We start from the raw sequence: 27,445 nt of genomic DNA, 5'->3' as shown, positions 1-27,445 counted from the left end.
TAATTCGACGATGATCGACTGTCGCATTTCGTAATTTCTTTTTTTGCCCTCCCAAAGATGAAAGATGTGAGGAAGCGAAATGCTATTCGCACTACGTCCTCAATTCGTTGAAAAGATTCACGGCCGTCGGTTTTTCGCGAGGTGATCTTCGAGACGTGGGTGACGAGCACGTTTTCAGGAATTACTGACGCGCTCGGCATGATTTAAAGCGCATTTACGAGAGAAATAACGCGCCTCGCGTGGGCAGAAAACTCATATTTATTGTTTCGATGAAGTAACCCGATCCTGTCCTTTTGCTTTTTGCATGAGCGGGTGAGACTTTGGCCTCGTTATCGCGACGCTTTATTCCCGGTATTTTATTCCTTACGGCGATGGGTTAACGCGAAAACGAGGTGAATATGGTCGTTCACGAAGAAATAAGAGACAACAATTTCCTCATCAAAATAATTTGTTAACTCTTTTAGTCAACGGTTAAACGTAATTTTTTTAATTTTTTCCGTCGTCGAGTAATTTGTTGCGATGAGTACATCCTAGCAATTTTTATTTAAGATTTTATAATATTAATATTATTAATATTATGTCAATATTAATAATATTATCACTGTAATAAAAAACATGCGACTTACCGGACTGCATGAGCATCAGCGGAGTTGAAGATGCTGCCGGTGACTGTAACATAAAATAAAATTGTATTAATGTAGAGAGATTTAATTAAGTAAATAAAAATCGAGTTCATAAAAAAACAAAGCTAAAAATTTTATATTAAAAAAAACTAATCCTTACCTATTAGTTGCTCCGCCGATGCATGAAGCCCATCCCGGGCCTGCTCCTCCTCTCAGAATATCCGTGATGTTGAGTTGGTCCTTCTTCAACGATAAAACTTCGGTCCTTTTCTGGATCTGAAACCAAAAACAATTTAACTGATTAGCATTTTTAAAATAATATAAATTATAAAAATAAAATATCCTGTGCTTTAAATGATTACACTTGATTTATTTTAAGTATTCGTTTCACATGCATACATATGTATACTCTACGCATATATATTATCGATCGCGAAATCACAATTTATTAAATATTAAAATTTATATCTTATTTAAAGTATTATTTGACGCGTATTACGTACAAGTCATCGTGCGCGGGTTTTGATACCGGCCAGCCTACTCGAATCCTGACGGAATAAAAAATGAAATGCCTACATCTCACCGCGCGCCCTGCGCCGCCGATCGCTGCTTGCCGATAATTATTAATTGTAAAATGTTTCTTTTAGTGTAAAAAAAAAAAAATAAAATAAAGCAGGAGTAACTAACGCGCGAGAAGCGCACGCTCTGCAATACCTAAGGTCTCTACATCACGCATGGAGGAATGTAACTTGCGATTATCGTCATTCGGATGGCCGATACTGGCCAAAACGTTTCTAGTCTTTGAGTGTCAGTAGCCAACAACCGCGGGATCCCCACAGATACAGCAGGCAGCTGCATGATGTACGGTTCCTGCAGTGTAATTTCGAGCGACGCGCGTCACTCACGGTATGATCGGTTCATCAGTCGGGCGGGCCACCTGTCCGGCGAAAGATGCGGCGTTAACAGTTAACGGCGGCGTAATTACTCGGGAGGATCCCGTGGTTTGCAAATAAACGAGCCTAATTGACTCGGAAATAAACCGCTGTCGCGGTATGAGCGGTGCCGCGGGCTGACTATGTCGCGTTCAAGTGAGACTGCGATGCTGCGAACGGTGGGAACGTCCGGGGAGAGGTAAGAGAGGCAGTTATGGAACACAGAGGACAGTGTAAGTCTGTTCGCGCCATATGCACGCATACCAAAGGTTTTGACTTATGCCAAAACGAACTGTCTTTGTGTCTGGTACCCGGCCGCGTCCCACACACCGTTCACCCTTCCCGCCCCCTCCCCGCGCCCGCCGAGTCGCGGGACTAACCAGGATTATTTTCACGGCATACCACCGTCTTAATATAGACTTGCGAATGGTATCGAGTTCGGTCTGAACGTCCACCCGTCCTCCCTTTCTCTGTTCCCTCTCGCTCGCCCTCCCGGCCCTCTCGTGCTAGCACTCCGCTTTCGCGTTCGACTGATTTTCTGGCATCGCGAGTTCGATGATACCGACTCGCCGAGGTAAACGGCCCGTAAAAGCAGTTTTGGCGGTCGTTGATGCTTCCACGCTTCGAAGCGAATTCTTTTTCACGTGGATTTATGGCTGCCGGTTGCAATTCGCAGTCGTCCGATTATGTGATCAACGATTATCACGCGCTACTTCGATATCGCTATCGCTCTTTAATTTATAAACTTGATTATGAAAGTATAATATTTTATAACATATGTATCTTTTGATTCTTTTTAAATGTTTTATTCAGTTAATAATTTCAAGTATTGCATATGTTAATTATTTTGTGATATTTCCCGGTGTTTTATCGTGCTCTCCGAGAGCAATTAGGACATTAAAGTGTCGGAATATTTTAGAAGGCCGTAATCGCGTGGAAAAAGTATCGGTGGCAATAACGGTAACAGAGAACGAGCAGTTTTACGTATATTTCAGATCGGCACGATGATTCACTGCGCCATTAATCTATTTCCACGTACCGCGGCACCGATGCCGATTTCCGCGAAGTGCCTTTTGATCTACGAAGATGAATCGGCAGCGCGGTCTTGGTTGTTCACGGCGTGACCACGGGGCTTCAGCAAGCAAGGAAAACCTCTAAAAGGGTCAACGTCGTTTACATCGGAATCGTAAACGTCATTTCGATCGCCCGCCTTTCGCCTACAATACGAGTCAAAGAGGCCACCACATCACCGGGGCGACCACCTTTGCGAATCAAATTATTTTCCCAACTCATTGCCGTCGACGTGTTATCGGAAAACCCCAGAAAGCTTTTAGCTCGCTATAAATATTCTTATAAATTAACATAAGTTTTTTTTTTCTTTCTTTTTTTTTAAATTAACATTGCACTTCTGTCCACCCTCATTTTTGCTTTTTAATAAGATTCAGTGGAAACAAAAATCTAACACATTTCTCCGGGTAAAAACTCCATTTCATTAATCGCGAGTGTGAAATTCTCACAGGCCTGGAAAAAGAGCACGTACCGCCTCGCGTCGGTTATTGCGCGCGGTGTAAGCAATAGGGTCTGCAGGCTTGTTACGGAAAATTCTCTGAGTGATTCGAATACTAAATAGATTACCGCGATATATAAATAGATTCGCCGGAGGTTCGTTACATTGTTTCACCGCTCTAGTAAGCTACACGCTTCTTTTGCCGCGCGCGGTTACGTAGCAGTAGTTATTGCGCACAGTTTTTCATGCGCACGAAAAAGCCCATAATTATATAAAAGATCTATAATTAAGTAAATTGCGGAGGGTTGGCATTGAAACGGAGTCACTTATGGAAAGAGTCTGCGATGATCGCGTGACTGCGCAACGAATACGGGAATTTATGTGCAGCGTTATGATCGATACAGCTACAGTAACGGACGCGGTGTTGAGAAAATCACCTACGCCGCGGGCTCATCTTACATTGCGAGATATCATTTCGCACTGTGCGAATGCGCTACATAATCAAAACGTAGTACGAATACACGTATAATCTACGAATAAAAATATAATAAAATATATATTACACGTATAATCGAAGATAACTTCAATTTTACTTTCATTTTAACGAGGCTAACGTAATTCTAATGGCAATACGATTTTATTCGATTAACAATATACTTTTCATGCGACAGAGAGGAAGGTGTCTTAATATATCGCGTCCATATAAAGACGGGCGTGCTTTATGCGCGGTGCATCGCTGTAAATTGGCATAACAGTCTAACCGTATAAACAACGCACAAATCCTCCGTGAGATATGAGAGTGATTAGCCACGCTCATCGCCGCCGTAGATCCTTGGAGTCTTATTTTCTCGGAGTTCATCCCCAAAATTAGAGCCTACGTCCTGCAGTCGGCGCAATGTTGCGCAGACATGCAGAATTTACGGGCGTTTATGTGTTGCTAACCGATGCAAAGTCGTTTCGAGTGTCTCGATAATTCTTTAGAGATGAACGAGCCGTTTCGCAGTTTCTCCTCGCGGTCGAGTCGTGCGCTAATATAACCGTCGAAAAAAAGTATTGCATTTTAAGACGTTGAAAATAAACACTTCCATCGCAAATTCGCGTGCGCCAGACACAATTGAAAATTTGTTGCCGGCGCCGTGTGAAGTCGGAGATTCGCGGAAAACGGTTTCGCAAGCGTGAATTGCCTTGCGCAAGAGCGGATAATCTACTGATATAACGTCTTAACTGCGGGATAACGGAAAACGGGCAGTTTCATCTTTCAAGTGCCTTGCAGGCAGCTGGACAAAAGTATGACACGTCGTTTTGTATTTAATTCGATATATACACATATATATCAATTTGCTAAAAGCGAGTTCTTCCTTTTAAAACACGGAGGCTGACTCACTCATTATTGCATCGCGAAAAAGCGCGGCGCGGCGCAAGCGGGTTCTCTCTACGGGCCAAAAATAAGCGTTCCCTCCGCGCCGGTGCACACGCGTGTACAATTGAAAATTTGCCGTTTGTCGCCGGCCGGTGTTGCATTAATCCGGGAAGAAGTCAGCCATCGCAGCGTTGAATAGTCAGCGGGAGACGCCAAGAGAGAACGTGAGCGAGGGAGTAGGGGAGATCGGGGGAGGAAAGAAGAGCGACGGTTCGCCACGCTACCAGTGCCACTAAATTAGCTTAATGCGATGCATTTGATTAGATCGCTGGTGAGGTTGTACCAAGAGGTAGCGGGAGTGGATGGAGCGGGGGCGGAAAGAGCTTTGCTCTTTCGAGTTGCGCGGGGTGGCCAGCCTCGTTTCATGGAATTGATTAGATTCAGTTATTAATATTCCTCTATCCCTCACTTCATTTCCGGCCCCGATTAACTCGGCGCTAACAGCGTGACGACGAGCAGAGACCACAGTACAGAAGCGAACACTACTCCCCGTCTCTTCTTCCCTTGCTCTCCCACGCCACCTTCGTCTGAGTTCATCGTCTCTCATTCGCGCGAGACCGAACGCTTCGCCAAAAGTAAATCAGAGAACGCTGCACGATCGCCCGATTAATATCGTTAATTTAGACTCTCTGTGCCATTATAGTGTAATTCGAATACGCCGTTTATTTAAAGACTGTTGTTTTAGTAAGCGGATACTTGCGAGAAGGTACTTAAAATATTCATTAAAGTACCAAAAAGGGACACATTTCGCGATCGGAGTATTGTAAGCGCAACGTGTATTTTTTTTTTTTTTCTTTTTTTATCGGCTGCTTTCTGAAGCGAATCGACGATACTCAAAGTAGTTCGCATATAACGAGCCGCCGCACACACGTGCAAAACAAGCAAAGCGCGAAGCCTGTTCGCCGTACTCATCGAAGCAAGAAGCAATCCCGAGATCAGCTAGGCGGCCAAGGAAAACATCGGAAACCACTGTCGACTAGAAGACCTGGAGATCGCGGTACGATAAGATCATCGTTTGCTTCTCCATTTCAGCGACGGTCAAATAAACACCGGAGGAACTTCGCGGCACGTGCGAGCGCACCGTGACGTGCCAAAAGTCAAGAGGCACGCATCGCGTGGAAACAATTTTCCGCCATTACATCTGTACCGTGATGTTCGCGCGTCATACAGAGCTAAGCGAGTGTGGAAATTGCATTTCTTGATGACGCGTATAGTCAATTAGGTCGAGAGCATGCGGTGGAAGAATCTCTATTTCAGATACGAAGTTATTTTCATTGCCCGAAACAATAATTCTGTACATTTTATATTACATATTTAATTGAATATATATATTTATATAAAAATATATTTTTTTTTAATTTATATTAATTTTATTTCCCGATATTACCCTCCGTTCCTATCGCAGTTAAATATCACCTCTTTCTATTGCAAAACGCCTTTTTCACGGACGTATAATTATAGACATTCGAATAGACAATTTCGGATATGTCGCGGAATTTGGAAAATGTGGAAGTTGTCGTCCACTCGATTTATCTGCGATCGCAGGGCTCGCCTGGGCACGGTCAAAGCAATTGCGTGTTTACACGCGTATGCGCGCAAAGTAAACGGCGCCTATTCCATACCGTACGCTGCGTCGCGGAATATGAGAAGCTGCCAGCGGATCGTGGAGATGTAGCCAAAGCAAACAAAGTACCGGCTAAACAGCGCGGCCATATAGCCGGGATCCCGACACTTAACGATGTATTACAGTAATTGTTTCATTACCGGAATACGCCGATGCGTTGACGAGAGCCCATCATTGCCCATTATCATCACGTGCTTGAATTCCCAATTGACTTCGCGGGGTCCTTGAGTTTTAATAATTTAACATCGCGGTGAGAAACGCCGTTACTTTTACGACCTAGCTGCGACTTTTCAACGGCAATAATGTAATCTAAGCCCCGGTCGCGATTGAAATTACGCATGTTCATAAATTGTCTCTTTACAGCCGTCGCGTCGGCGACAGAATTTATTGGCGTTTATCGGCCGCTTCTCGATCGATTATTATTATTAACCACTTGGAGAACGCTCCGCGTTTAAGAGCCCTAATTTCCGTTAACCACTTGTCCCTCGTGGTTTCGCACACCCGCGAGGACGCCGTCAAAGCGGCGCGTACACTCGGTTATGGATGTAGACGTTGCAGAGCGGTATGTTTGTACGCGTGGTAAACGGGCTCTTCACGCGCGGAGTGAGACGAGCGAGGAGACATCGCTCGAAGATCGCGGGTAAGTAGCCAAAGCAAACGTACGTACGGCCCGGCCGGTTTGTCGGCAAAGGCCTCAGAAAGAGATCTCAGACTGACAAAAAAGCTCTCGTATAACCGGCGAAAGAGCGGCCTCGTCATGTAATAGTAAAACGCGTGTATCGCACATGCCGTTGGCCATTGCCACCGAGACTTGGCATCATTCTCTATCTCTTTCCCTCCCCTATCCTATCCTCGTAATATCTTTCCGTCAGTCTGCACTCATATGTGTTTGTCCGCTTCTTTTTAGCGTCTCTTCGACACTTCATCTTCTTCTTCGGCCTCTTTCCTCATTTCCTTCCTCCCCGACCTCCCTGCGGACCGACCGAACGACGATTCAATCCGTCGCCGATTGTAAAAATAAACGGATTCTCTCCCGCGCCTTTCTTTATGCCGCGTCTCTCCGCTTCGATCTCAGAAGAGGGCCAAGTCAATGCGCCGCTGCAACGCAGCGGCTTCCCTTCTATTTCCGTACTCACGAAAACCGGCGTCTGTGTTTTTGACCCTTGCTGGGCGATGACGCTCGTCGATATGCGTTTCAACCTATTTGTCGCCCCGCCCGTGTGCTATCTCTACGGCATTATCGAGCCTAGCGCTCTATCAACTCGTAAAATATAAAACGATTCTCTCGGGAATTTTTTAAATTTCATTCATACTTCTTTGTAAATTATTTTTAAATTATTGTCGTATTGAAAACTTGCGTTTACAAAATTTTGCATTATAAAGAGCTTGCCAGCCTTTTCAAGAAATGTTATGCACATTGTATTTATTAATGGACTTAATAAAAAATATTTTTAAAGATTTAACAAATGCCCATAATGAATTATTTAACCCATCGATTCTTCTGTTATAATCAATATCGTCAAGTCGTGATTCTTACAGTTCGCTCGTTCGGTCCGCGCACCGTCTATTTATAGTTTAATTTGTGGCTTAGGGTTCTCGTTAAGGGTCGCGAGTATATTTATTTGGTCGCACCGGGCTCAGAACTCTCGAAATCCATTTGCTCGCGGTCTTCGGCATGGTGGTCGAACGAAAAGAATTTTTATGAGGGCGTTAAACAACCGGCGAATGTATCTCTAGAGTATTGCCTCCCAAGCACGAACGGTTTATCGTTCGACGAACGATCGAGGGGGCCTGTCATTGTCTACATTTTTTTTTCCCTCGTCTTTAAAGGTATAAGAAGTCATTGAACTAACCATCGAATATATGCATGCACGTACAAACTCATACTGTTGACTTTTCACCGAAAATATAATTAATATATTATTGTATAATATTAAATTAATATCGTGAAAGCGCTCCTATCTAAAATTGACCTTTTTAATATTGCATCGAAGCAAACACGCAAAGTATATTTATTTCAATTTCGTCATACTTTATTGGTAACTGAAACCATAGTAGATAGCGCATGTTGCACAGCCAATAGATGGATTAAGGCGCGGCTGATAATTGCCGCCGCTTATCGTGAAATTAAGAATCTAATATTACCTCGCGATAATTACTCGGTGAGATAAATATAATGGCTCGTCAATAGTATAGGATCAAACTTGGCGCATATTTGATGTCCATAACGCGATACGTTGCACGCATTAACGATATTGAAATTATCGCTCTTTCGTAAACGGGATCAAATTTGCATGTAACAGCCATAAATGAGGGTCGTTTATTACCGATAAGAACGAATCGTTGCGCTGTCATTATGTGTATGCGTGCTAACAGTCTTTTTAGCTAATAAACTAAATAATAAGGCGTTGGCTTCTGTCGAAATTTCGACATCTGCGAGAATAATTCATACGCAATTAAAATTAATTTTTTAATAAATGATATTCTTTCGAATATCTTCGTATCTGGCTGCGCTTCTTCTTCTGTGATTAAACTTGGCATGATATATCCAACCAAATGTGAATGAAACCGGCATTAATTACCTTAGCCAACTCTGGCGATCGCAAGGTCGCATTTACTCAATGCACTTGGCAAATATTAATATCAGAACTGCATGCACAGCGTATTTCATATTAGACAAAACGTTAATGGTAGTAATGCGCAACGAATGACGAAAGAGTTATTCATTAAGTTAATTACTCTTAATTAATCAATTCTTAATTTGAGTGGACTGTGAAGTTTTATCTAATGAGAAAGCGCCCAGCAGTTATTATAAAAATTCAATAAAGTCATACAAAGCACTATTCCGTTTTCGCATTTGTCATTATGTTACTAAGTACGGTTCTGAAAATCAATAAAGATAAAAGATTCTCGAACGTTATCCCATAAGTGTCTTTAATAAAATAATTTTTGCTGCTATCTTTAGCAGAAATACCGTGAGACGACCGTAAAGACGAGGTAAGATGTGACGCGGTAAAGCTCAAAACCCGAGCTTCCCGATGGTTTCTTTGGCACTCGTGGCGGCATTCACCTATTTGCATCGCCCGGGATATCGTACAAAGTAAAAAAGTCCGCACACGACGGTGGCTGCTAATCCGATTTTCGCGACAGGTCGATCTCACGGATGGTTTGATGGCGTTTGAAGGGTAACGCGCCGGTTGCGCGCGTATTCGACTCGAAACGGCGTAAATCAAGAGTTTATGGCTGCAAGAGAGAAGTCAAAGGAGGCTTTGGCCGTCGCTTCGACCGTCACACATTTTACCGAAATCGTCGCGCCACATAGTGCCGGACGATATATGTATAACGCCTGCCATTCGCGGGACTCGTTTGCACGTATACGCGGAAAATACACACCCTGTGTCGTCCCAAGTACGCATACACGAATATATATGCAACGCGAATTAATATCCGCAAGAAGCGTATGGAACGATCGAAAATTTCGTTCGTATTTATCTTGATCCGTTCAAAATGATTATCCGTTCGAAAATTTATGACTTTCTCGAGCGAACAAACACGAACGAGCGTTTCGCGACTTTGCGCATCTGCGATAACACGTTCACTCGAGGGAAATGATGACGAGAATCAAGCTTTCTTTCCATCCGCGGAGTATATCGCGAGATAATTATTTTTTCCGACGATCGTCAAAAACGCAGTCGGTCAAGGGAGTACAATTGAATATTTATTCGACGCGCAACTAGTCGAGCGTTCGTTCCTACGTAATCAGTCGTCAGCGGTGTTCTCCACTACTATGCTACGTTCTCCATATCGTCGGTTCTACATGTATACGACGCGCTCTTACGACCGGACAGTGCTAGAGACGGCAAATTCTACGCACTCCGCGCACTTTCTCGCCTCGTTTTCGCGTTCGAAATACCAGTTAATAACGCTGGATTGTCGACAAATAAACCGTGGACCCGGTGGAATTTCGAATTCTCGGCTGTAATACGATCAATCTTCGGCCGCTCGTTATCCGTCGAGTTCTCCACGCCGCTCGAATTACTCAGCTTTAAGTGTCGCTACTCGCAGGTTCGCCCGCTACGAATGCCAAAAACGTTTTTGCGCAATACGACAGTTATTGACAGAATATATAGACGGCGCAATAAAGAGCAATATGTTACCGAGATTATAGAAATAATAAATGTCCGATGTGACAATTAGTACGTGTAACATGGCAGGTTATGTAAAACTAATTTACAATTTAATTTTGCAAATTTTAGACAAACATAAAATAACCGACTAACATTTTTTTTTAGGAAAGTTAACTCACTTTTTCCCAGAAATTACATTTTATACAATAATCGATGCTAAAGTACCGAACCGAAAAAAAAAAAAATATTTATTACGGATAAATTTATTCATTTTTTCGTCGTCAGAATTTAGTTATAAGTGAATTTAAGATTAAATCGGAATTACCACGAGTTAGGTATATTTTTCAACGAGCGAAGTCGCATCGAATAAACCTCTTGCTGTCGCAAACTGCAGCGATCGTCGCAGTTCAGCCACGTCGCAGAATTTAGAATCCGTGACCGCCGATTAATCTCTGAGCGGTCGTTATCCGTCAGGTTCTCCACGCTGGTCGCGCTTGCAGTTTAAGTGCTCGGCTTGGTGGATGGTCAGTGATGGTTTCCGGAAGTGTTTTCCGTGCTATTACGACGCGCGATATGAATCGATCGGATACAGCGGGATAGAACTCTGCACGCATGCCAATTCGCATAGACAATGAAAGCAAAGACATTATGATTATGGAGCAGGGTAAAATTAGAGCGCATTAAGCGAATGTGAAACGAAATTTGATATAACGCTTCTGCGCTTTGCATCTGTCTTGCGAAGGTGGTGCTAAATTTACTTACGTACGAAAATAAACCTTCCTAATTTAACACATTATGTGACTATTAACACTAAATATCAATTAATTAACTGAAAAAAGAATTCAATATTTTTAACCCACCCGATCTCTAATAAATACAAAATTGTAACGTAAAGTAGTGAAAGCAGTAAAACAGTAAATTTTTTTTTTATCACAATGCGACAATTTTCTGCAAAATATTGCGACGAAAAAAATCTCTCTCTCTCTTTTTTTTTTTTAATACCTAAGCGCGATTTGTTTGACAATATAACTCAGATTAATGCAATCAGCACGGAATTTACTGTTGAATTTCACAGCAGGTCGCATAGTTCATTTCTTCGATATTGTGACAATGGGTTGGGCAAGGGTAAAGTCGGAGGACTAACTACTTGCTAAGTCCTCGAGGTTCTCCCCTGAAGAGGTCGGCGCAGAGGAAGGGTTACGATCTCGTTGATTGCTGTAGTTCGACTACGGCTACCATATCGAGGATTGTAATCGCCCGGGGAACAATAATTAAATGGAAGAAAAATCTGCCCGCGCTAAATGATTTATGCAACACTTGAACCGTGTGCATCATTTTACCGTAACTTTATGACATTAAATTATGTAACTTATATATCTTAAAATAATATTTCAACGCAAAATAATTCGATTTTAATAATTACAAAATATCTACCTTTTTTTGTATAAAGCCTTTCCGATTTGGCAATTTAAAATTGATCAAAATATATGAAAATTAATGTAATCCATCGTTTCAAAGGGACTTCACGTGTACCTGTCACTGTTTCCACGCACTTTAAAATGAATGCATCGCGCATAACAGTTGATATATTAGTATGTATTTGGAGTTTTCAAGTCATTTATTTCTATTTTTCTGACACCCCTCTTTGAGAGAAAGCGAAGCTATTTAACAGTCCCCCGCAGTTCGGACAAATGCTGTAACATTTTATAAAATTTCCATCGAACACCCGACTCGGTTTCACGTTTAAGAGATTTAACTATTTTCCCCGGTCGCAATTTATTTCGCTCGACGAATAATTGATTCGCTCTTAATTTGAGTATCGGGATTCTCGAAGCGCTTTCGGTCGCGCTCGTCATCCTTATTGCGATATTTAATCTCCGTGGGACGTGTTTCCATTACAAAATATTTCTGTATTTGTCTGCGAAGTTTCCTAAGAGTTTATGAGGAAACTCCGCCGTTAACCGGCCAAGGTGGGTACATCTCGAAGAACCTCTTCGGTGTTTGCCTCGCGCTACCACGGTGCTCTCTTTGCCATCCCCTCAGTTTCACCGCCGGTACTCCGGAGCAGCCCCTTTACCTTTTTCAGCGCCTCTCTCCCTCCCCCAGCTGCTACAGTGGCACCGCAAAACTCACCCTTTCTCCCCCGCGAACGCGGAACGCGCGTGGCCACAATCGAGTCTCTCGAAGCCCCGGAGAAGCTACCAACGAGACCGACTAACTTGCATAATACATTTTAATTTATAGTGATATTATGTAAAACAACTTTAGCAACGTGCGCGCGTTTGACTGCCCCGAGACGCAATAGTAAATGCCTCGGATTATTAATGCCTAGGATGATACACTTGGGCATGCTGACACAAATCAGTGTGCACGTTCTGCTTTCGCAAAATTTCATTACAACAGATTTTCAATGAATTAATTTTTTTTTTTTTACTTTGATATTTTACTGGAAATCAAAACGCTATCTTTTGGCGTAACAAAATAAATACACTCGTCGTAAAATAAAGTGTTAATTTCCGCGCGGCCTGACATTCAGTAATAAGAAATCTTTTTATTTATAGAACTTAATGTACGTTTTCAAGTCTCGAGGTTTGATATTTTCCTCATTTTATCCTAGAAGGCACGGAATCGGGGAAAGAAAAATTAAACGGGGAAGTCATGCCGGAAACCGTCTGTGTAAATACAGCTGCAATATGTCGCGTTGTAGAAGTAACTCTATAACATCTTATTCTGCATTGACGCATTTCTACTTTCTAACTATTTATAGTTTTCTCGGAGATGTAAATGACGACTCGCGAAAAAGAATATATTGCACGTATGCCTGCATATATAATTTTAATTCGTAAATGTGGATCATACGTTCGTACGGACAGAAGCATCGGTACATTTGTGTTAGTAATTTTTATCAAAGTGCTTCGAATAGGGTAAACAGCTGGAAAATTGCTTCGACCTAACGAGTTCGAGCACTGCAGTTCATCGGATGAGGTCGGTTGGTCCGGCCAGACGATTCGTGCGCCATAGTGATAATGACAAACATAACCATTACTGGCCAGAGGTTACTAAGCAATAACGCGGAAGAGCAGCTTTTCGGTCACAGTAGCTTGGAGGTAAACCGAGATAAAAACTGCTCGTCTAGAAAATTAAATAATAAATTACCTCCGCCCCGTTCCCACCCCCCTCTTTTTTTTCCTACGCACACGCATGGAAATCCAAATCTACCGGAGACTCGCATAAAGATGGCAATTAAATATTTTTCTCTTTACATCCTTCCCGCATGAAGGAGAATGATGGCGCAAGCTTGATTAATTCGTCGTGCAATTAAAGTCGGCCGATCTTATTCTTCCCGCGATATCGCAAACGTTTGCCCATTTTAACGAGTGAATCACTTAGCCAGGTGTTAATGATCTGTCGGTAATTAAGATAAATTGCCTGTACCGATCCTTCAGTCAATAGAGTCAGCTGTACAAATCGAATGCTTATAACGTGACAAATTAAGGCGTTTCTCTCAAATCATTCCGCAGCAGTAAACGAGATTCAACAGATTTTTTCTTTTCTATTTTTTTTTTTTTAATTAAAATATCGCTTAACTATTCATACAACAAGAGTCAATTATTTCCGACATCACACAAGTAAAATACACCCGCGATGCACGCTTCCCATTTCCCACCGCGCAACGCTAAAAGACCTAAACACCGCAAACCCAAACGCTCACTAATTTTCTGTTTAGTCGTAAAATAAATTTTCCGCGAGCCAGGAGGGTGTGCAGTAGGTTCGAAACGAGGAAAATGGTTCTCGGGCGTATTTTCACCCTTCTCGTAGAAGGGCGGCGGCGGTACTTCGGGCATCGACGGTGGTGGCAGTATACCGCCATTTACCGTGCAGCAAAATTTCAAACCAGAAGTAATCGAATTTGTTGGCGCCGTTTAATGAGAGCCGCACAATAGTTGTCTGTATAATTGGTACATACCCCTCCGTTCACGCTATTGCAATCTAAATGATCTTTCCTGCACGTCTCTCCGCGCGACTTTTCTTCCTGCTCGTCCGCGTCACCGCCAATGAGAACGAGAAAACGGTAGAAAGAGAAAAGCGTGTGTTCTCGATAACGTTAACTATTTCGCTTTCCATGAGAAGAGCTTCTCCCGAGAGTTCATTTAGTCGCGAATTTAATTGCGCTCTTCTTCTGACTCTAATAATTATACTTCTTACTTATTCGAATATATATTTTTATTTTCTTTGCGTATCATCGCGCTCCACAAAATTTTCTCGTCGATTTAAAGTTCCGATACCGAAGTTAAGACCAGGTATTGCGAGTTGAATGTAAGTATCGCGTCCGCTTGGAGTAAAAGATAAAAAAAAAAAAAAAAAATACATTGGGAGATATAAACGGAGCACATCGATCCTCGGAAACAGTATGGACCCGCTCTTTCGTTCCGCTCGTCGTGGAAAGTTTAATGACTTTTTGTTAATTAACGTCGCGCAGACTGCGAGCTTAAAGTAGCGATGGTCACTCCGGTCAGTCCCTCTCCTCCACATTCCCTTCCCTCTCACCGTCTCTCGCTCTCTCGCTCTCGTTCTCTCGGACTTTTCGCGTGCCCGCCCTTGTTCGATGGCAAGCGCGTTCATGTCCATGGATCGTATCGCTCTCGCAGGGCGAAACACAAACACGCGCGCCGGTCATCCCGTTGTCCACACGTGGAATTGCAGCCACGCACCGGACTGCTGAGCGCGAAACAATTTGCCAGTCGATAAATTTTTATAGAAGGTTGCGTCGGCGGGGAGAAGGGAGCGGCCCGAGGTGGGACGGTGAATATCCGCCAGCGAAACGGAATTGAATCGATATATTTATGTGCCGGTTACCGAGGGAAAGGGTTGGCGTTAGCGCTCGTGTAATTACCGCCGGGGTAAACTTAATTTCGGGAGACGACCGACTGCCATGATCTAATCCGTGGAATTCGTGCGTCACTCCGTTTACGGTTAAAGGTGGACCGGGGCGCAACCTGGATTTTCTATTCAGCTCTTATCTCTGCTCAGTCTACCGCTTCTTTACGTCAAGTAAATTAAACGGGGCATTTGTTAATACGATTCGGTGCTGTCTTCATCATTAATATTCGTTGTTACGAATGTTTCCGCGTTAATGAGTTACAAAGTTATTTCATTTAGTCTCGCAAAGTTACAATAAATTTATAGCAATAAATTCCTAAGAGAATAGATATATTTTCGAGGAATACATATCTCATTTTTTATTCAACTGAATGGGAATGTATAACGACGATTCTTTGGACCCTCCGACTTCGAAATGTCAGGAAGCGATAACGCACGAGAACCCAGTGAATACCTCGCATCGGCCGGATATGAAGTGATATTTTCGTGGGTGTCATCGACGATTGAACTTTAGGCAGTTGTACCACGGGGACCAATAAAAGACCGATTCGTTTCATTATCGCCGTATCCGCTGACAATCCTCGCGGATTAATGCCCTTTCGTGCTCCGCCGCGGTAAACGGCGTCCTCGGAATTTATTGTAATTGGTCTTTTGATATAACGTCGCGGCGCGCGCTCACGTGCCGCGCATTTTCACCTCTCTTTCTCTTCCCTCCTCCCGCCACCTCCGTCATTTCCCCCTTTCCTCTGTCATTTCGACCGAGCCCTCCGCCGCCGCTTTGACCACTATTCTCCGAAATAACGATAATATTTTAGGAGACATGAACGATGACCGGCATGGCCGTTTTTGTTAACCGCGAGGATAAATAGTGCGAGCGATACTCATGCTCGTAAATCGGACGCTTCTCTTCCTAGCATCGCGTCTTGATCCTTGATACCGTTTTCTTCGGTGAAACTTTTTCTCAGAATTTTTGTACAAACGACACACATTTCCAACACGAAAATTAGTGATTTATTATGCTTAACGTTTCTTTCATCCATTTCGTAAAATTTTACAAACGACATTTTTATTACCCTTTCTTTCTATTTCCCTATCTCTCGTAAATTACTTGCATTCTTCGATTCCGTGCAAAACACTTCTGAATCGTCAACTGAAATTTTTCGTGCTTATCAAACGTTCCGTATGACAGAACGTTCCTTTCCACGTCGTGTTAGCCGGCGAAGGAAGAAATTCCATTGCCTCGAGAGCGATAGAGTATCATGCAGCGACGGGAGACGAGCGGCCGGGAAAGGCAAGGTCGGGATGTATCTCGGCAAACGACTCGAATTCAGAAACCGAGGTCGTTCGGGGAACGTACGAGAGACGAAACGCTCGAAACTCGAAGGAAGAGCGCGATGCACGGGGGGCCAAGCGGCGGAGGAAAACGAAGAGAAGGAGGAGAAGGAAAGGATGGTGCCGTTGCTTGCTGCGGAGGGTGGAAGACGGGGGGGTGGCTGAAGAGGCAATATAGGAGAAAGCTTATTATTGGACTTTGCTGCACCCGAGAAGAGAACAAAATACAGGCGAGCAGTGATTGCTGTTTCCAATTGAACCCCCCGCCACCCTGTGCTTTCCACCTGAATGAACGTGCTAGCGGAAAATAATCAGGCCCCGCCCGAAGCTACTATCTAGCATTCGCGTTTTCACCCCCGTCTCACTTTTCCTCCGTCTTCGTGTATCGGAATTGCTGTATAACGTTCCTACTTATTTCAAATATCGAGTAAGAGCTAAGTGAGAACTTTAATTTTATTTCCTCATTGTAAGAAAAAACAAATTTTTATTATTTGGAAAAGTACCCGAGTGGAAATTAATTCCCATCGTTACCTAATAATTAGTTAGCCGATTCGTGATCTATCTCGTGGCTGTCTAGCAAAACTGTCCAGCACAGATCGCCGATCGTCGAACCCGCAGACCGCCGCGGTAGTGTGAGTACGTCCGTGTGTTTACATCGGCCGGCACCTTGCGCTCGGAATTCGCAAAGGTGGAGGACGCGCGGTGGCGGGCGGCAAGAACCGGTTTGCCAGGCGATTTGGCAGTCGAGCGAACGTTGCGTATGGTCAGAACACAACAATAAACAAGTACCCGGCGATAAAAAGATAAGATATCTATTTCGAGACATGTTTACGTTCGACACATTTCGATACGCGCTGGACAGTGACTAGACGATCGATACTAGACAGATTTTGTTTTCTTTTCTTTTTTAAATGACAACTTAATTTCTTGAAGACGGTCACTAAATAATAACGCTTTCTTACAATTTATGGCTAGTGCCAAGCTCGTCACTAATTAAGAAATAAATTTAATCTGCGCGAATCAATTCACAGCTGCGAAATTAAATTAACTAAATAAATTTTTACTCGGCTATTGTTAAAGTTGTGCGTATATTATGCAAAAAAATATAAATCGATATTTATCGCGATGTACAATAATTCGAAAGATGCGAAACATCGCGGAGAATAAATTATTTTAAAAACAGCAATGCATTAGAATAATAATTAATTTCTTTTCAAAATGTAACGAGATATGCTAATAATGTTTCGATCCGTGTCAATATGCATCCGCCTAGCCGTACCGGTCTCATCTGTCACCTCAAGTGATAGCGTAAAGTAAGTGGCCGCGGGTAAGAAGGCGTTTGTCGAGTGATGGGGTGGAAACGGGTCTTCCTGATGGGCTACGGGAGGAGAGACTAAAGAGGAAAAGGTGGTATAGGGGTGGGTTGGGTGATTCGGGTGTAGTTGGGCGGCAGTAGGATGTACTCATCCGTTGCAGTGCTGCAACTAATGAGACATCGCTAAAGGGCACAAGAGTAGGTGGGTAGACATGGCGGGACATATACGCGCGGGGTAGTAGGCGATACACTTCACCTGAGACTCGGTTGTAGACTGCAAGAGATAGACGACGACGACGCCAACGACGACGACGACGACGACGACGTCAACGATGAGGACGAGAGTGCAGGCACAATTAAAACTGACGCTCCTAATGGCAAGTCAAACGCCGACGGGCTCAAGAGATTCTTGACTTTCCAATGAAGCGATTGTTTCATATTCCTCCGCGCGCCTCACCCGCCACCCTCACATCCATCGACCTTACCCCGCCCTCCACTCGTTTCTATCCCCTCTCGCTCCATCTCTTTCATTTATTCTCTTGTTCGTGCAGACCCGACACATGAATCCTGAAAGCTCGATGGAGCGAGAGACGAACCCGCGGAACACAGGGGATGAGACCGGGAAACTTTAAGAGGGAGGAATCAGCTTAGATCCGTACACGTTTGCGCTGGCTTGGAGAAGGTGCCTGTCTGTCGTTAACAAACATGGCGCGTCCTTATCCAATCTCGATGTCTCGCGAATCTCTCCCCTATCGCGTGATCCACCCAGCGTGTCTGTCACACACGTCTTTCAATAGAATAGATTCGCGTTACCGATTATACTTCTTACATATGAAATACTTATAAGAAATACTTTTACGAAGTAATAATAATTTATGTGCAAATTGTATCATAAGAATTGATAAATAAATTTATAAATGAGTATTTGTAAAATTAATTTAATGATAAAAAAATATTACTTCTTATAGCAGATCATTGTGAAACGGTTTATTGCAAAAATCTACTTCGCTTTATTTTTACGATACGCAAGAACGCAAAATAAAACACGCAGTTAAATATGCTGGAAATATCGCTGCCTTTTCGGTGTCGCATTCAATGAACACGGAGCGCGGCGTATTCTCGTATATCAGTCCAAGTGTGCTTGTATTTAACAAGCTTTCGTATATTGTGAAGAACATGCTTAAAAGGAAACCAAAAATGGGGCAAGTAGCTCAAGCTCCGGGCAAAGAGAAGAAAGAGGGGGGGAGGGGATTAGCGCGAGTCCCAACTGCGGCAAAGGAGGTGTGAGAATCAACGGGATCTGTGACACCTCGGGCACTCTCTCGTATCACTCTTTTTCACAATGAGTAGCGTACAAACAATAACAAACAGTACTAATGAGACTCTTCAATATCGCGAGAACCGCAATCGTCGCCGGCAAATGAGTGCGACACTCTGATATTCACGACAAAGCCAAAATTACGCAACGCCGACCGATATTCGAGTACGTGTCTCGAAAACTTTTCTTGGGCAATGCGATTTAGCGCGATTGCATCAGTACTCTAGGACTCGTGGAATTTAACAACTTTTTACGTGCCAAGTAAAATCGAATTAAAATTCTATATTAATAAAGATATATTTGGTAAAAAATTAGCCTCCGTTTTGTCGAAAAAGGAAATTTAATTAAAAGCAAAAAAAAAAGAGAGAGAGATTAAATAAGTTCTAGTTCTACGAAGATAAGTTTAGACGACTCGAAATATAGATTGCACAATACGATGATTTTCCTGCGATTTGCACCTAACTGCGATATCTTTTCTTTAATTTCCGTCATTACCTTCCATTCTGTAATACAAGCTCTTTGTCCGTTAGCAACAGTTACAAAGTCTACCGTTGCAACAGCTGCGCGAGTATGCAATTAAACTAATTGGACTAAGAAATAATACCAACTGAGAAGATTGCACGCCACTGAACAATCTTTGCGGAAACCGAGGTTTGCAATGATTATTTGTTCTTTATCTCTATCGAAGACGCGGGACGTGGCTCGCGACATTGCATCTCAATGTGGAACGCCGACGTTACATAGCGAGAGAAATCACATTTTGGATACTTTGCGTCGGATGAAATCTGCGAGAATCTAGCATGCATCAAATACTAAATCAATACGAAACTGAAGCAGACGACGGTTCATACGCGATTGCAAACTAGTACGAATGTGCTGCGATATTTCGTAACTTCACCGGCCTTGCCTCTATTAACTCTTTTAATTGAACGATGAAATATTTATCGAAACGTATCTGGTCGTACGGGTGCATTTTCGCTGAATGATTTTACTGCAAAATTTTGATTGCCGAGAAGCTGTAACAGAGCCAGCGGAACTCTAACATTTCCAATCTCTGTACCAATTAATAATTCGCGGAGACCGGGGCGTCCACGTGGCTCCAGACGTCATCCATGCGCGCGCCCGCGTTTGTCTGGAGCCCACAATCACGGCTAATGGATTTATGCGGCTTCATTCTTTGCGCAACAATTAGATTTATTATCGTTAACGAGTCCGCCGGCTTCGATCGGCGCGGACAAAGCCGTGGCGTGCGCGAAGCAATTTTCTCCGTGAACGTTCTCGCAGGTGTAACGGTGACGACGGGCGGACAGGGCTGATTCGCAAAGCAGTTTACATCGTTTATACAATGAAGGATCTTTGAGAGGAGAGCTAAAGCTTAATCGTCGCGCAGAATGCGCGGGATATATACGAGAAGGCGTACGGTAGTTCCCCGTCGTCGTTTTTGCCATCGTCGCCGATGAATTCATCGAAGACGAGGCGGCGAAAACCTATTAGCTGCCAGTCAATAAACAAAGGAACGTTTTGGACGATTTAATATTGATTAATGGGAAGGTTAAGGAAGCGTGGAGGCGTTTAGTCAAAGTTCGCTCTAAGGCAGTGACGGGGAGAAACCCGTGGAACGGGAGAGAGAAAGTAAATGCCTGATAAGGAGAAAGAGCAAAGAGAGGAAGAGAGAAGGGAAGGAGTGGAGTGAAGTAGAGAAAGAGAGAGAGAGGAAGAAAGGTGCATTGGTTAGTGTGCGTGCGCGTGTATGCCGAGCGATTATCGAATTTCCTCCCTGTAACAATGAGGTCCTATTAACTCCCACCCTCGGCGAGGTTCACCCGATATAACCCCCGCTTTTGTGTATTGTTAAGTCTATCCGCATTAAGCGATCCATAATGCGAAGTTACTCTTCGCGATAAATCGTTTCAAATTGCTGCGTCCGTTACGGATACCTGCATAAAGCTCAGCGTTTGATACAAAGCGGCGAGATCGGATTTTAGCTTTCGATGGAGCGCAGTATATGTACTCGAGATATACAATACGTAGAAGTAATATACAAGAAAAAAAAAAAAAAAGAAATTAAGAAAATTATGCCGCGCATAAAGTACGGCAATATGTGATTGTAAATTATTTAATTGTCTTAATGTGTGCATTTTATTTTCTTTCAAAGTTTATTCTAATAATAAAAATCGTGCACGATATAGATTTCTACCTTTTATTTTTTTTTTAAATTTTGCAAACAATTCGAGAGTGCGATTTCGACTGGAAAGTATAGCGGCACGCTCAAACATCTCGTTTGCATTTTATCATAAAAAAATAATGGTTACTTTTTTCTTTGAAGTACGCTATCTTTCTCGGGTGCAGTACACACTCTCGACTCGTATACTCTAGATTCTCTAGAATTTCAGATACTGCTAGAAGAGTCCCGGTTTTGCACTTTTTCTCTTTTTGTCTTTTTTTTTTTTTTTTCTTGTTTCGTTGTTTTTCTCTCGCTCATACATCTTCGTCCAGCCGCCCTATCGCGTAGCATGTGTCTTGTTCGCTACAAAGTCCACGACTTTCAAGAAGATACTACCCACCCCTCCTCCAATTAGTCTATTTTTTTATAAGAATGATATACGTTTCATTTTTTAAATGACGCCGAAAAGGAATTGTAATTAAAAATGCGTAGTCGAGCATATTCATCATCTTTGTAAATTCACCGTAGTCGTAATTAATATAACCATACTATCAGTTATATGATATAATAATTATTAATAAAACTATTTTTAAGAGACCGTGTTTAAAGCCTGGTTCTCTTGTATACGGTTGCATTTAACTTCATTTAACTTTGCAATCCAATTACGAAAACTATCATAAACTCCTATTAGACCAGTGCAACATAACTGACACTATCAAATACAGCAGCGGTGCGCAAATACATTCTTTGCGTTTCCGCTTGTCAACAATTAAACGATCACGTGCGCCTATCATCGCGTAGGTTCATTAAGCGCGAAATAAAGCGCGCGCGCGCTTCCTAATTGCAACCGGCTCGAATTTAGCAACATTTGCACTCAGGGAAACATCTGTCTTAGGTGTTTCGTCTTTCGACAGAATTTCAGAGCCGCGTGAAACACGCGGAATTCTGCAAGCCCGGGGCGTGATTGCGTTTTAATTTCTGGCCGCGCGATAATGGAAACCCCACGATTCTCGGCCCGTCGCGATCGCACAACGCTCCCCGCATAATTGGAGGATCAAGAACGTGACGTTGCCCGCGACGTCGCCGGCCTGCGCGGAGCCTGGCGTTTTGGAAAAGGTTCGTACCATCGTCGGAATACTGCGCTTACGTAATGCAGAAAATAGCGCGCGTGGAAATAGAAACGCCGCGCCGCAGCTTAGCGGTTGATTCTTATAAGAGAGCTGATATTGCGCAAACTAAACGCTTGAGATTATTAATAATAAGATTATTTCGCATCTCTTACGGCATGAGTAATTACGGTATTTCTAAGACGAAGTTAAATAAACTTAAGTTTATCGAACATCCTTTATCTGCATTCTGTGCTAACAATCACGACTGTAATCTGACTCCAATATAAATGGATACATACGCGATAATTTATGAGACCGACAAGACGTTCCGTTTTTTTTTTCTTTTTTTTTTTACCGCGGTGAAGAGCGGAAGAAGAGACGTTTTATTCGCGAGAATGGGTCTGATCTAAGTATCGCGAAAATCTACCAAATTATTACCCGTGTCATCGCGCGGCGTTCGTGCCAGAAGGTATGCGTTCAGGCTGCGTTCAGGCAGGTCCCGCGGCAATAAATAATATATAATTCTTAAAACAGTCGCCTATGCATCATCGTGTCATTTTCGCGGCGTTATACCCGCGCCGGGCGTCGTTGTCGCCGCCACCACCATCGCCATCGCCGCCGCCGCCGTCGTCGTCGTAGTCGACAACGCGGAACGACGCGCCGGAAAATTTATCGATGCTAATTTCCCGGCCGCGGTCCTCCGCCGTCGTGGAAAAGAATTGTTATCCTGCCAGGGCTCGCCCCCTCCCTCCCCCGCGCCGCCACCCCTCTCGTCTTATCCCATCCTCGGGCGCTTGTTACCTGCGTGGCTTGTTTTTCCTACCGAGCGACGCGACACGCTAAAGCTCCTTTTTAAAATCGCGTCCCACCCCCACGGTCTAAACGGCGAGTGAGGAGTACCGACGTGAATCAGCAATAAAGATCTAATAGCCTTTCCGTCCCGTCCCTTATTTCGCGTTCTCCCGGAAATTATAGCCTTTCTGATAATCGGAAAAGAACACGGGATTGCAAGCTGATGACAATGACGTCGCAAAGTGAGTTTTTGCATTAATATTACTTAACGTGCGTTTTTTTGTTATATTAGATTAAAAAAAATTGTTTTAATTGTAATATTACTAATATTAATTTTACACACGCAGTAAATCATTCCCTATAACATTGACAATGTAAAGAAATATTTTTCACTCACCGGTCGATGCGCAGCGGCGGAGTTTTATGCAGCAAAGATGATCTGTAACATACAAATGTAATATTTAAGTTAGAGAGATATTTAGAATAATGTTCATTGTAAAAAAAAAATAATTTAAGCAATTGCAATTAATTTTTCAGTTAAATAGCTAAAAACAAAGTTAACTGTTCTTGAACAAAACTTCCAAAAATTTTAACTTCTATATAATAAATTTTTATTCATTTACTAATTATTTTTCTTCTATTACATCCAATTATTATTTAAATAAGAAAGTAATTTTAATGAAACCAAAAAAACTGTTAATTGTATAGAAATAAAAAATAATATTTACCGTTGGGTTGCTCCGCCGAAGTATGATACCCATCCTGGGCCTGCTCCTCCACTCAGCTGGGACGTGTCGAGTCATCCTTCCGCGCACTGGAAACATACGAACACGATCGGATCAAATACTATCGCGAGAAAGCAATTTTTAGTAATTCCAGAAAAATTAAATCGCAAAAAACGCCCGAATATTATCGACACTACCGACGCGACCAACGAACCGGCTACGGTTCATATAATTAAATATCGGCGTACGACACGATAATATCTGAAACATAAAAAATTACACATAAATTAGATTTGAATTATATTATATTAAAAATAATATTTAAAAAATATTTATATTTTAAAATACTTTTATTACAAAAAAAAAAGAACCGTACCACTCACTAATCGATGCGTAATAGTAGATAGTCTGATACGTCCAACTGATCCTCCTTCGGCGATAGTACAGTAGTCCTTCTCGCTTTGCAATCTCAGGGTTGTGTTCTACTGCTCCTTCTTCTCCTTCCTCGTTTTTCCCTTTTCGGTCAAAGTCCGCCAGTCCTCTGTATCTCCATCTAAAACAGAAAAATTTTACCTGATTAATATTTTTGCATCTATTAAACAAGGTCACATGCATGAACTATTCGATGCGTACACAAATAATCTCGCTCTTAGCCGGCCTGCCGGCACCAAATTTTAACGCGAGAAAAATCAAAATAGCGCTAACAAGTAAGCTGCCCGTGCATTTAACCTTGACTCGGCTCTCGCTCGCTACACGATACTAACACCCACGAAGGAATGTATAGCGAATATTCTCGTCACACTGCTCACAATTTATCACGAATCTATGCCTACTCGATACGTTGCGGTTCTCGTTCGTCAAGTCTTACTTTAATCTAACTCCGACTGTACGTACCGATGAACGACAAAGAGAATCGCGATACGTGAATATCACTTACTTGGGATGAAATTGTTGGTTACAGATGGTCTCCAGGTACAGAGCCTCGATGGTGGACTGTGAATCATCGTGGATTAAAGCTCCTAGTTCGCAGAGTATTCAGGAGTGCTTCGATTTAGCCGGTGCGTCGCTGCGTACGTGCCTCGTGCTCGGTCGTCGAAGCAGGAACGGAAAAGGAAGTGAGTGGCCGCTGCGTACGCACGTCTCTAGAACTCCGTAGATGAGCTTGCGCGCACGATCCTCCCTCACCCGCGCTCCCCTCGCCATGACCTCTTGAGTCCCCGTGCGCTGCAAAAATAATGCGTTGTACAAACTATTTTCGGGTAATATTCAATACACTATTACCATCCTATTATCGCGACCGTATGCCTACTGAAAACGCTGCGATTCTCGCCCGTAAAATCTTAGCTTTACCAAGCTCCGACTGTACCGATTGACGACGCGAAGAGAGGCGAATTTAATGTACACGTAAATGGCAATTAGACTTACTTTAGAAACAAAGGAAATGTTCACAGCTGCTTTCCGCGTATGGAGGATCGAAGGGAGAAGGTTTCTGACGCTGGTTTAAGGATCTTGGTCCACCGATTGCAAATATTTCAGCGGGAACAGCCGGAGCGTCTCCGCGTACGTCGTGACTGCTCGAGCTCCGGGAAGGAAAGAGAGAGAATGATGGCTGCTTCTGCGCGCGACACCTTCGTCCCCCGCGCTCCGCGCTCCCCGCGCCCACCGCTTATGCATCGGCCTCTTGAGTCCCCGCGCGCTGCGGAAATAATGCGATGTACAATCTATTCCCGGGCAATATTCAATACACTATTACTATCCTGTTATCGCGACCGTATGCCTACAGAAAACGCTGCGACTCCCGTCCGTAAAATCTCAGCTTCCCCGCGCTCCGAACTGTACTGATTAATGCGCGAAGAGACGTGAATTAAATGTACAAGTAAATGATAATTAGACTTACTTTAGAGACAAAAGAAATTGTCACAGCTGCTTTCCGCGTATGGAGGATCGATGGGAGAAGGTTGTTGACGCCGGATTACAGGTCTTGGTCCACCGATTACAGATATTTGAGGGCATACAGCCGGAGCGTCTCCGCGTACGTCGTGACTGCTCGAGCTCCAGGAAAGAAAGAGAGAGAATGATGGCTGTCTTTGCGCGCGATACCTTCGTCCCCCGCGCTCCGCGCTCCCCGCGCCCACCGCTTTTTATGCATCGGCCTCTTGAGTCCCCGTGCGCTGCAAAAATAATGCGATGTACAATCTATTCCCGGGCAATATTCAATACACTATTACTATCCTGTTATCGCGACCGTATGCCTACAGAAAACGCTGCGACTCCCGTCCGTAAAATCTTAGCTTCCCCGCGCTCCGGACTGTACTGATTAACGACGCGAAGAGACGTGAATTTAATGTACACGTAAATGGTAATTAGACTTACTTTAGGAACAAAAAAAATTGTCACAGCTGCTTTCCGCGTATGGAGAATTGATGGGAGAAGGTTTTTAGCGCCGGATTACAGGTCTTGGTCTACCGATTGCAGATATTTGAGCGCACACAGCCGGAGCGTCTCCGCGTACGTCGTGACTCCTCGAGCACCAGGAAGGAAAGAGAAAAAATGATGGCTGCCCCTGCGCGCGACACCGTCGTCCCCCGCGCTCCGCACCTACCGCCAATTTCAATTTAACGCGTTGTACAATAAGTATATTATACATCGAATATTATATCGATGATTAATCAAATATTAAATTTAATGTATCACGAATCTGTAAATATCGACGCCGTGATATTTACCGAATGAGTAAATTATTTAATTTTGACGTAATCAACTCAAAGAAATTAGTTTAATTAATATCTGACTGTATATACAAATTACATTTCTGGTAAATTAAAATTCGTAAATTTAAATTAATTGAAAAGCACGATTATAAAGATCAGTAGCAAAAATTCCTCTCGTCAGAAGAAAAAAAACTGTGTTTTGCCAATAAAGAGTTTGAGATTTACAAATACATTTCACGAAGGCGCGCTGCATAAATCGTGAAACCTGGTGATCCACTTGGCACATCGCTATTTCATTTCTTCCAAGTACGGGTTATACGGGTAATTTCTATTACAAAAGAGCACCGGCTTTACAAACGCGTGCATTATACCCACTTCTCGGCACGCTCGTAATTCCGACAACACTTTTTCGCGGCTGTAATCTTCATAACGATGTCGCGAGTGCCGTAACACGGTAAATTACTGGATCAATGCGCTTTAGAAGCGAGACTCGTCTCTATGTCGAGAGGGGTGTTCGCGAAGAATGCGACCGTAGACAATACGCGAGCGGGAAGAAAAAACAATGCCGAGTGGAGGAGGGCGTCGGGCGGTAAAGACACTCCGAGGGGTTCGCGGAAAATAATCTCGGAAAAATTTCAATCAGCAAAATGCGTTACATATCCATATCTACCCCGCGTAATCTTGCTCATAAATAACAATAAATTATTGTGCCTCGCAAATTGCGCGAGACGCCCGGCATGTCGACGGATTCCGTCGTTATGTGCACGCGAATGACTCGTAATTGCTGTTCTTGCGAGTTGTTGCGAAGAGATTTGGGCGCATCGACAAACCGATAACCGCGTTAAAACAAACTATGCAAATTCTG

The 27,445-nt window shown here is 43.2% G+C and overlaps 1 long non-coding RNA gene across 2 annotated transcripts; it reads right to left on the bottom strand.

Annotated features, from left to right (window-relative positions):
• LOC139106419 (uncharacterized) lies at positions 1–26,255 on the bottom strand. 2 transcript variants are annotated; one of them, XR_011546352.1, is made up of 7 exons: positions 25,767–26,255; positions 24,807–25,093; positions 24,246–24,422; positions 23,873–24,130; positions 23,542–23,583; positions 784–899; positions 1–669 (listed from the first exon to the last, which is right to left on the bottom strand). It is a non-coding gene; the product is annotated as an uncharacterized lncRNA (long non-coding RNA). The 2 variants fall into 2 exon arrangements; XR_011546353.1 differs by lacking the exon at positions 25,767–26,255 and adding an exon at positions 25,295–25,540.
• Positions 26,256–27,445: the final 1,190 nt, after the last annotated feature.

The sequence above is a fragment of the Cardiocondyla obscurior genome, linkage group LG11 (assembly GCF_019399895.1).
Source record: "Cardiocondyla obscurior isolate alpha-2009 linkage group LG11, Cobs3.1, whole genome shotgun sequence".
Taxonomy (NCBI): domain Eukaryota; kingdom Metazoa; phylum Arthropoda; class Insecta; order Hymenoptera; family Formicidae; genus Cardiocondyla; species Cardiocondyla obscurior.
Note: the sequence above shows the minus strand (reverse complement) of the source record. Positions and strands in the feature narration are given on the sequence as shown.